The sequence below is a fragment of the Thunnus thynnus genome, chromosome 12 (genome assembly GCF_963924715.1).
Source record: "Thunnus thynnus chromosome 12, fThuThy2.1, whole genome shotgun sequence".
Classification (NCBI taxonomy): Eukaryota; Metazoa; Chordata; class Actinopteri; order Scombriformes; family Scombridae; genus Thunnus; species Thunnus thynnus.
In genome coordinates, this window is record NC_089528.1 from 3,097,579 (window position 1) to 3,107,271 (window position 9,693).

Consider the following 9,693-nt stretch of genomic DNA (forward strand, 5'->3'; position numbering starts at 1 on the left):
CATTTATATTAGCATCAAGCATATAAATCAAAAGCTCAAATCTTAGGTACCTGTACATAAACATTAGCTAGGGAAGATGCGACAGGATAAGAACATTATATTCCTAATGGAAAAGCTGAAGATAAAGAGAAAACAACCACAGATCAGTTACATTTCATCCTTTTGGGACACAAGAGAAACAAGACATATTGGCAATTTAACAATTTCTTCGTGTGTGTGTGTGTGCGTGTGTGTGTGTGTGTGTGTTTGTGTATGTAACTCTACTATATAGTCACATTTACTGTACAGTGCATGCACTGGCAGGACTATGTGAAGTTGCAATTTTGCCAAAGCATAGAAACAGTGTCGAATTGTTTAATTAAGGTAACAACAATAACTTGACACTCACAATCTCTCTCTCTCTCTCTCTCTCTTTCTCTGAGATTCTATTCTAGGCTACTGAAATCCATGGTCGTTGCCATTGACACTTGTTTGGAATTAAGCCAAGTTAGCCAAACGTTGATGTTAGCCCAAAACCCTTAATTTGGATGTGACAATGCTAATCACTTTGTAGGTGTACTGAGGGACACAATGGTCAGATGTTTGGGTCCGACCTTTTTAATTTGCCTCATAGCCACAGAAAACCCAGTGTTACACATATTTGGCATGTTCTGCTGTCTTCATTATTTTGTTACAGTTCCATACACACTGAAAAAACATATTACTAATTCCAGTGTAAAATGGTGTTCATTCTATGCAAATGTTGTGAATAACTTAAACACTCAATGTAAAATGAGACCTCTGTCCATGGGACTCTTGTTATGTGGTGGGAGAGAATGGTTGGAGGGAGGGAGGGCGAGAGGGAGGGAGTGATGAATGGTGCTCCAGTCATACACTGCAGTGAAGAAGTCTCCATGTTATGCACAGGTTTGTCAGGACTGCATATTTAGTCCTGCAAGACTTGTTTTCATGTTTTCAGTATTATTTGAAGTAGGTGATTGTCTTAAATCTAGAATAGTATCTCTATAATAGATCTTACAATAAGTTAAATACAACTGAATTGAAATGAAGAGGATGACAAGGCTAGATCATTATGGCTTATTATGACACAAAAAGCACTTCCTAATACTAGTAAGAAATGCTCAATATGAGTATTTACAGCTAACTTCAAGACATGTTTCATCTTAAAATGCTTAAATATCACTTTGTATTCTTATGTCAAGTAGGCGATGGTCTTAAATCTAGAACAGTGTCACTATTATAGAACTTTCAATAAGTTAAATACACTTGGATTGAAGAAGATGACATGAATGGTAAAAAACAAACAAGTACAACAAAAAATAATACAATAAGATAATATATACAAAACAAAAACGTGAAGAGCGTAAATCAATCAAGTCTAATTAGCACCTGTAGGACAGTATGCAAGAGTGTGTGCATGGACTTTGCAGATGTGTTTCTCACATGTGCAGCACATAGTATTTGTTTTACAGTCCTTCATTGGGGGGCAGAATTGGCATCTCCTCTTCTTGCCTGCCACAGCTGCAGCCTCAGGTGAATCAGGACAAGATTCAGCCCCCTGAACAGCTTTCACAAGTGCTGCAGAGGCTGCTGTGTGGGGGAGGGACTCCCTTCTTTGAATGTGTAGGGTTATAAGTGCCTCTCTCAGCTGCTCCAGGAACACCCTCCTCTTGTTCTGCTTATCAGGCATCCAGGTAGGGTTGATCTTGTTCCATATCACAAAGGCAGACCAGGGGCCAGCAGGCAGTCATCCTCCTGCAGCATTAAGTCCCAATCTGTCTAGTCTTGTCCAAGTTTTCCGTGTTTCCTTTGTTGTGGTTGTAGTCCAGGATGATCACTGATCTCAGCTGTTTTGTGCAGTATGCTCAGGAGGACCGCATTCTTGTTCCTCTTTGGGTGGTAAGAAACAAGAGTGGTGCTGGGGGCGAAGGCAGACTTTGATGAGAAGGCCTCTTTCCCCCTTGTTGTGAGGAGTGCAGGGGGGAGCTCAGGCTTGTTCTTTCTAACTGTGCTAACCATGGTGACCTTCCTCTTGAGGAGCTGCTGGCTGAGTTTATAAGAAGAGAAGAAATTGTCACACATGACACTGTGTCCTCTCATTCCATCTGTCACATCAAGCACAAACCACATCCCTTGGTTCTTCATTGGGCCTCCACTAGTTGGCTTCCCTGTGTAGACTTGCATCTTCCAAGTGTAGCTGGATTGTGTGTCACAGGTCACCATATCTTGATGCCACACTGTACTGGCTTGCTGGGTGTATAACTGCTGGAAAGGACATTATTATCAGTAATTAGTATCAGTGTCACAGAAAACAATAACATAAATACATATACTCAAGTACATATACCCAGTTGCTCATCCACTAATCCATTGTCTCTCACATGTCTTGCAGGTCTTGATTCACGGTTATCAAATTGCAGCATTCTTGAGAAAGTATGAAAGACTCTCAGTGGCACAATGGTACAGAAAATCACCCTTCCACTCTCTGCATCCCAGAGACTAGATGTAGCCTCGCCTTGGGACCTATACACACCTGCTAAGATTAGCAGCCTTATGTAGGCATGCAGGTCAATCTCATTCATCTTTTTCCAGCTGTCTCCATATTTACAGAAACCTGCCAAATTTGTCATCTCCAGGATGATTGTTTTTCAATGGTTGGTGTGATGAATGTTGAGGCGATGTCCAGGGTATTGGCAACTGCATGTCTTGTGGGCCCTGTGGTCATCCTCATGACATTTTGTGCAGCCATCCTGCTCTGGTTGTCATATGGTGACAAGGACCATGTTATTATATATATCTAACAGCAAAATAACCTGTTTCTTTCAGCTTGGGGGATTTCTTCTTCATCTGAAGACAATGCATTGTGCTCTGGGTTGTATTCTTCCCCATATTCTTCTTCAGATACCTCTTCCTCTTCAAAATCATTTTCTCTTGTTCCTCCTGGACGTTCTACAACCTGTTGGGCACCGAAACGTGCACCATGAGGTCTGCATGGGTCTGATTCCCCCCCCCCGGCACCTGCAATTTGCAATACCGTACTCACCCCTCCACCACATATAGCCAATTAGTTCTGCAATCTGACCCTACCTGTCAACACAAGATCCACAGCCCGACTCCAAACCACATATCCTATAATAACTTTGTGCTGTGGAAACATCTCATAGTGATCACATTACATTGATCGTTTAGGCTCAAAAAGTGTGGGATGGGATCATGTCAGAGTCTGTTTTAATTTGGTTAGGCAGCAGTACGTTTAAAGTAGGCTATTTCATATGTGAAATTAAGATACTATATTTTAAAATGAAGGTAAATCAGGAAATACAATTTAAATTAATATTTTTTCTCACGTCACTTGATGCTAGATTTGAAAGAATTGAATGAGCAATGTGTACCAAATTCAGAAAGATTGTTGCATGCTCCTTCCACCAGTTGAGAATGTTGAAATTCTCCTCCCTCAATGCCTTGAATTCGATGTATGCACCCACTTCATCCTGAGTGGTGGACTTATCACTGGACGTGGAAACCTCGATGTCAGATAATCCCTCCATTGCTTGAGCAAGATTAGGTCTATCCAACTTTACAAACACTACAAATATATTTCCTGATACCTTTTTTATGATAAAAACAAAGATGGCAACAACAAGCCATAAAATACCTAATAACTGAAAAGCCTAATAGGCCAGGCCAATAAGCCTTCAATACAGCAGTATAGAACAGTATACTGTAATGTTAGGATAATCCTAACTTTATTCCAATTCTACCTCAATTTCATTTTAATACAGTATGCTGCTAAATAAAACCAATCAAACTACCAGTGATGTTGATAAGTTTTCAATGTAGTGAGCACCTGTGAGCACCATATGAGCACCTGTGGATCCCAGGGAAATTGAGAGGATCCCCAATAAAATGTGTACTTTTTTGACAAATTGTAGTGTTAAACTCATGTTTGAAGTTATATGGTTATACTGTAATTATGATTATATTCATGTACGTTGAAAATGTATCTGAAAATTAAACAAATAAAATCCCAAACCAGTAAATACATTGCAGACACACAGCAGCTGAAAGAAAGATAAGGTTATATTATACAGAGAAATATTAGCTTTTTTTCTGGGTGAATAAATATTAATGTGACTTATAAAATGGGAAGCTAAAGGGCAACAAGAATGCTGAGCTTTGCTTTTATCAGGAGTCATTAATAGAACCATCAAACACATCATGTTCAATTAGGAAGTAGTTTAAAAACATGCACACAAAAGGCAACCATTTAATGTATACTGCTGTTAGAAACTGAATTCAATTAGCTGATAATTAGCCTGATCAGCCACCATCAGTAATCGATACTAACATACATTATTAGACTGTAAATCATTCATCAAACCAATTACTAACAGCAGTCAACGTCAGACAACTTTATCATATCAGTTACCTGGTGTTTCTGTAGTGGTGACAAAACGTTAAAAAAAAAACATATTAGCAGTTTGAATATAACATTTTAACAATTCCTTACATGTCTGCAAAAACACATAACTCTAACATTAAAATAAAAGGTGCCATATCTTAACAGTCTTCTTGTCAATTCAGCATCAATGAATGAGAATGAGAGGAGAACTGTTTCAAAAATTAAGATTTCTCACTAAAATATGTGCTGGCGCATGAACATCAATGTTGATCAATCTCTGGGCTAATCCAGTGAAACCATTGCCACACACTGTTTCAATCTGATGTCACAGCAGGCAAATTTACTGCTAGTTAGGTAACCATCTCTTTGTCTTCCCTTTTGGCTGCTTTAAGATCACTGTTTTTCGTGAAGAAGTGATCAATTGTTTTTGTACCTGTGGCATTGGCAGCGCAGCTTGACGCCGTACGCTTCTTCAGTGATGAGGTACCCAGTTTTCAGCTATCATAAGCCAACACTTGCACTTTTTACAAGCAGCAAACCCAGAAATTTGGTTATTTTCACCATCTACGATCCAACCAAAAGCCTCCCAGACGTTGGATGTTGGACTCTTGAAGAAGAGTTGTGGGCAGTCATGTATTCTCCTCATCAGCCAGTCAGCTGGCAGCTGACCCAGAAAGGATTGATGTGGTGCATAGGTCAGAGGATTAAAACATTAAATTTTAAATTTTACATTTTATTATTTTTTTTTTTTTTAATATATTTATAATCCAACACACCCACGATCCATGTTCGTTGTTTTACCCAGAACTAAACCCTGGAAATAAAATTAAGACAAAATGCCACCCGTGAATCATTTTTTTTACGGGGACCCGCGGGGACCTGACCCAATGCAGCACGCTCATAGGCAAAGCCAGAACTGGGGGTATTGTCATCTACAGCACCTTTATAGCCTTTGAATGTTTATTTTGTATGAAATACTTTTTTATTTTGTCTGAACTTGAGTCACCTGGGGGTCATTTTTCTAATGTTGGGGTCACTCCAGAAAAAGTCATCAAATTTCAAGTTGGAAGCTGCACAATCAGAACACAGTGGGCTCATTGGAAGGTAGAATAAAAATATGGACCTGGAAATGTGCCTAATATGTCTTCTTTAAGTAAAAAACAAAGAATAAAAGAAAAAGAGAGTGATTCACACTTTATGTCAGTTAAATCATTGACCTTTTTTGTTGCTCCAAGCACTAACATAGCAGCACTAACAGCATGGCAGGATATAACTTTAATCGTTCAACAGGTCTTGAAGTGACCTAACTGTAATAAAAACAGAGAAGGGTGATGTCAAAGGGGGTCAGAACAATGCAACGCTTTCCCTGCTGCTTCCAGCTAAATTCTATTCATCGCTTCGATGCTCTCATGTCTTTTTAATTTCTTTTAATATATAATGTTAACATTCCCAGGGACTGCAGATACAAAATTTGTGTTTTGGCTAAATCTGACACATTGACTTCATATTGATTCTATTTAATCTGTGATATCCCTGATGAATAGTCAAGTAAATTGAAGCTAAGTTTTAGTTTTATTTAGTTTTAGTCTTTTGACAACAAAACAACAACAGCAACAACAAAAACTAAAGACATTTTAGTTTGGTTTAGTTTAGCTAGCATTAGCACAGCTAGCTGTGCTCTCAGCTGATCATTCTCTCACCTGTTCACTAAAATCCTCTTCACTGTCTGGGTTTAGCTTGAGAGGAGAAGCTCAAATGTGGGATAATGTAGTGATATTTCTTTAGTGAACATCTAGAGGAAGATTTAGATGGTTGACTGTCGGCATAAACCCTGAAACTGACTCATTACTTCTGATGGCAACAGGAACAATATAAATGTGGGCGTGCTGCCTGCATGTTTCACAAGTGTGTCCAGCTTTCCTGCTTCATGTCTGCCAGTCTACTGACAGAGACAGTTACTGAAGGTAAGATGCTTCTTATTAACGTGTCTCGTGCAACAGGTCAAACAGCTAAATCAGCTTCTGAACAAGAGATATTATTGGCAGCTACAGTGATTCCACACATGCATGCAGCTCGTTTTATAATAAGTCTTTGAATTAAAACTGCATTTAATTTGTCCATTTGTCTTTACGTGATGGTTTAGTTTTTATTTGTTGAATGCTGTCTGAATGCAATGTAGGACTAGCAGTTGGTATTGTGGTGATATAACTTCAGGCTCCAAGTCATTTACAGACAAGCAGCAGGACTTGTGGATGCCCCATGTCTCTACAATGAAAATGCTACAAAAATTGCAAAAAACAACAACAACAACAACAGAAGATTAGAAATGCAGTATTTGTTTTGCATGACCCAGGTGCTCAAGGGTCGATGTTGTACCAGATCCAGTTTCAGATGTCTCTGCCCAAAGCATATGACTGATATTTTGGGAAATGTGTCTGCATCACACTGGGGCGAGGATTAGGATTAGAGAGTAGCTGCACAGTGATTGAAGTGTGTCTGCAGATGTCTCACCAGGCTATAGCTATGCTAAATAACACACAGCTACAGTCTCAGAATAGCTCAGGCCTCTGGCGTTCATGGCGTTGAGGCGTGGGACCTTTGCTGTGCCTGCCAGTGACACTGTGTGACACATTAATGCTCCCTTCAGCATGGGAAAATTCATTTTCAGCCCCTGAAAATCTAGGAGCTGTGTTTGGTTATATATCTTAAAATCCTACATGTAAGTGTATCAGTAATGTAGGAGTGATTTGATTTGTCATGATTTTGTTGAAGGTGATTTGGAATAGAATGAGTTCTTGCAGCCTGACTTCATGCAACATTTCCTTTTGATTAAAGAGAGCACAAGTGAAAGTGACATGTTAATTTGTTCTGCTCTGAAAGTAGTACAGTATCTTCACAAATGGAGTCATGAATTGAAGATAGCGCACTTTCAATCCAGTTCAATTGCTTTGAAATAAATGTTATATATTGACACATTTCCATTGGAGAATTCAAGGAAATTGGTGCTCTAACACGGGTTAAACTGTTTTTACTACTGCAAGGATCTCTACTTTCCCTGAGGGGAGGGTACAGCAAGCCATAGTCTTACCTGAGAATAAAGTTCCAGCTCTTTGTTCATTAAAAAGTTTCTAGTGAAACTAAAGGACAAGGTCTTCTTTCCCAGAGGGGACAGCGAAAGCCCCCAGATCTATGTGACACTACAGCTCATTAAAAACACTGACAGTCCCACTGCCGTTTTATTACCGGCCATTTTCTGTCTCCAACTGCACCAGCCTGACACGTTTAAAGAATAAGAATGTGTGTAAATGTGAATGTGTGAGTAACGAGGGATAGAGCAACAGAGAAGGAGAGATACAGAAATGGTGTAAAAGGCAAGGCAGTTTTATTTATAGAGCACATATCATTACAAAGAAACTCAATGTGCTTTACATTTAAAAAGAGACAAAAACATCGAGCATATGCAACGCACTGGTATAACAATGATAAAATCGATAATAATAAAGAAACAACTTATATTTTTACATACCCACAATACCTACACACACACACACACACACACACACACACACACACACTAACACTGTTCATAGGCCTGAGGAAACAGGAAGGTTTTGAGCTTAGTTTTAAATGTAGATACAGTTTTTATAGATTGCAGTTCTTCAGGCAGAGCATTCCAGAGGGCAGGTCCACAGTAACTAAATAAAGCTTTTACCAGCCCATGATTTTATTCTGGGTACAACCAGAAAGCCACTCTCTGAAGACCTGAGAGGTCTGAGGGGGGTATAGTCAGTGAGCAGGTCAGAAATATACTGGAGAACTGAACCATTTAGTGCCTTAAAAAACAGTAGGAGGTTTTTAAAGTGAATTTTCTGTTGAATGGGAAGCCAATGAAGTGATTTAAGTATTGGAGTGAGGTGATGATGTTTTCTTATACCGGTAAGACCTACGGCAGCTGAATTTTGTATGAGTTGAAAAAACCTTTGTGAACTTGGCTTAATTCAACCTCAGCTTCATTAGTTTCCTGTTCTGCAACCTATCAGGACTCGACTGGCCCTAAAAACATGAATCCTGAGGCAATGAGCCTACCAGTCTACTGACAGAGTAGACTGGTGGGCTGAATAAGTGTTCTTCAATAAACTGTAATTATGAACACTTACATGTAATATTGATTTGTGGTTTTCATAAACCCAGCAATAAACACATATAACCATGAACGTTATTCAAAAGAAAATCATTTTAAATCATTGTGATTCTTTGCTGTCCTTCGACATGGATCAGGACTTCACTGGGTCCTACAATTAATGTTAGCTGCAGGGGTGTTATTGCTTTGTTGTAGGTTTCTTTTTAAGTGCAACCAATTAAAAATCATTCTATTAAATTACTAACTGCTAATGGAGACTACGTGATATGGTTAAAAGCCCCAGAACGAGTAAGTAAATTGACATTGAATATGAAGTTTGTTTTGTCAAGTACTGTATAGTAGAATAAATCAGATTTGTTACTGTTATGTATTAAAAATAGTATATGTTTATGCAGTGGCTTTGGTGATCCCCTGATTTTCAATCCAGTTCTATCCACAGGTTACAATTTTAATTTGTGCAGCACTTTGATCTGAAACCCAATACCTAAAAAATATGTAAATAATGACATTCATCAACCGGAGCTGTAGTGCTGCTAAACGTGTCATAAACTGTCATACATACAGAAGAAGTCATAAAGGCATACTAGCCAAGATGCCAATCCAGACAGTAAATGCTGACATGTTGTCAACTCTCCTGACATGTTTTATATGCCATCAGTGTGTGTTGCCACACACCAAACAAACAGAGCAACATTTGAATTCATTTGGAGTTGTGTTTCTGGTCATCTGGTGAACTTAAGTCTTATATTCACTCTCCTTTTATTTATAATGCAGTATCCACTGACTCCCAAAGATGACTGGAGCTATATTCTCTACTACTGGTCATCAGTAAATCGCTAATTTTGCCTGACTGCCATTTGGTGCTGAACTGCTTAGTGTACAGTTAGTTTGTTAAAGCATTTATTTTTTTGCTAACAAAACAGCTGCATGCTGCTGGAAATAAGGATAATGAGAGCTGTGAAACTGAACGAGAACAGTAAAGCTGCAAGCTGTAAAACCAAAACAATGAACTGAAAGATGCTAAAACACTCCAGAGAGCTGAGGGGAGTTGGTGATAATTCTTTGCGGGTTCATCACTATGGGCGACACATTTCATATAGTCATTTGACCCATAGCTATCAATAACGTATTGGTAGTAGTGCAGCTTCAC

The 9,693-nt window shown here is 38.9% G+C and overlaps 1 long non-coding RNA gene across 1 annotated transcript in view; it reads left to right on the forward strand.

The window, feature by feature from the left end:
• LOC137193596 (uncharacterized) overlaps nucleotides 1-799 on the forward strand; it is a 37,844-nt gene extending 37,045 nt beyond the window's left edge. Inside the window, exon 4 of the long non-coding RNA XR_010930855.1 lies at nucleotides 435-799. This is a non-coding gene — a long non-coding RNA (uncharacterized lncRNA). The remainder of the gene's footprint in view (nucleotides 1-434) is intronic.
• The last annotated feature ends 8,894 nt before the right edge of the window (nucleotides 800-9,693 follow it).